General features: G+C 45.7%; 1 protein-coding gene across 2 annotated transcripts in view; it reads left to right on the top strand.

Moving 5' to 3' along the window:
- The window catches only part of KNG1 (kininogen 1), a 25848-nt gene that overhangs the window by 5717 nt on the left and 18358 nt on the right, over positions 1–1773 (top strand). The gene's annotated exons all lie outside the window — the stretch shown is intronic.

The raw sequence follows: 1773 nt of genomic DNA, 5'->3' as shown, positions 1-1773 counted from the left end.
GAGCTGTGGGGATTAAGTTCAATACATGTGAGGTGATTAGAACTGTTGCGGGCAGTGAATCTCAGTAAATGTTAGCTCTTATTACTGTTATTTTGGTTATCATTGATATGCTATAATGATGGGACCTGCAGGCATATCCTCTATTTTCAGTCTACAACAACCCTCTGATGTAGGAATTACTATTACCCCCACTTTGGTAGATAAGGAAGAGGAAAGCCAGCCAAGAAAGTGAAGCACTCAGAAAGATTCCAGCCCAAGTCAGGCCTCAAAGCCTGTGTTGTTTTTTTTTTTTCCCCTCCCTCTTTGCCCACAATTGAAGCCAGTCCTTGTGCCTTCGCATCTCTTCTCAGAGCTTTTGCACACAGAGGAAACACTGCTGCAGTCAGGCAGGAGTGGGGATGTGCTGAGGAGATGACTGGCCTGAGCCTGGCCCTGACCTTGGACTCTGCAGCTCCCCTGCCCAACCCCACCCTCAAGGCTGCTGCCACGGTGGGGGGGGGGGCTTCCTCTAGGTTCATTTCCTCCAAAGGCAGAACCTTGAGGTGTATCAGCTACCTGGAGTAATCTGGCAGGTCTGTGTAGCCACGGAGAATTTCGTATTTCCTCTCTTTCCCACGGTAGCGGAGCATTCTCCTGTGGCCTAAAAAGAAAAGAAAAAAAAATGAGAGAGAAAGAGAGAGAGATCATTTATCTTCATCTTTCAGATGGAGAAGTACACCTAGTACTATGGCTCAATATGGCTTTCCCTTTTTTTTAAACTTGCCAAAAATTTTTTAATGAGCTTTGAGGCACAGGAAGGAAAGGTTTTGTAGCCCAACAATTATTATTATTATTTTTTAATGAGCCACTGAAATCACGAGACACTGCAGGAGAGGCACGATAAAAGACAAGGTTTTAAAGTACATTTTCTTTTCACCAAAATGTATGCAGTGTCTTAGAACCAACCTGATAAGCCTTCCTCTTGATTTCCCTTTCAATTTCAGTGTTGAAATGATGTACAGGTGGCCATTACAGGGGTGAACCCGCGGACTGGGGTGAGAACCGCTTGCCTCTGGGCACTGTCCGTTCTCCCCTGTCATTAAGGCCAAATGACCAGCTGGGCTGTGCCAGGCACTTCGGCATTTGGTGAAGACGGCCATTGCTATCAAAAGAAGGTTCTTCGCATACTGTGTCTCATTTCATGTTTCCACAACCTGATGCAGGTAATGCGAGCTGCTCTTTACGAGGCAGCACACCTGTTCTGTGTGGTCAGCTAGTTGGACGCAGAGGAGAATTTACACTTGAGCAGATGCAATTAAAGCACCCCTGATCGCCCCTCACCAGCCCTCGATCTTTGCCCAGATGTTGATCTGTGTGTCTTTGGGGACTAGTCCACTGTCCTAATTGGTCATTAGAGTCCCCTTCTCATGGGAGGGCTTTCTCTTTGTTGAGCTCCTGGCCTCTCCATGCTCTGATACAGAGAGTGGGAACATAGACACCAAGCTTCTGACTTTTGTACACATTGAAAGGGTTACATGCATCCCTTACAAAGAGCTTAAAAGTACTAACATCTCTAGCTCTAAGTAAAAAAAAAATCTCACAGTCTTGATGGTGAAAACCAGGGGTTTTGGAACCATCAACCCACTTACGGCATGTTCAGCTTCTTTGTAGTCACAGTCCTGCCACATTTTGCCACTTTGAACAGAACAGTCTCCCTCCTTGATTTGGTACTTGAAGGAATAAAATGTGTCAGGGTCATCCTGGAAAAAAAAAAAGCAACCAAAGACACATAGC

This window comes from Suricata suricatta, chromosome 5 (assembly GCF_006229205.1).
Source record: "Suricata suricatta isolate VVHF042 chromosome 5, meerkat_22Aug2017_6uvM2_HiC, whole genome shotgun sequence".
In the NCBI taxonomy this organism is placed as follows: domain Eukaryota; kingdom Metazoa; phylum Chordata; class Mammalia; order Carnivora; family Herpestidae; genus Suricata; species Suricata suricatta.
The sequence above is the reverse complement of the archived record's forward strand: the minus strand, read 5'-3'. Positions and strand labels throughout refer to the sequence as shown.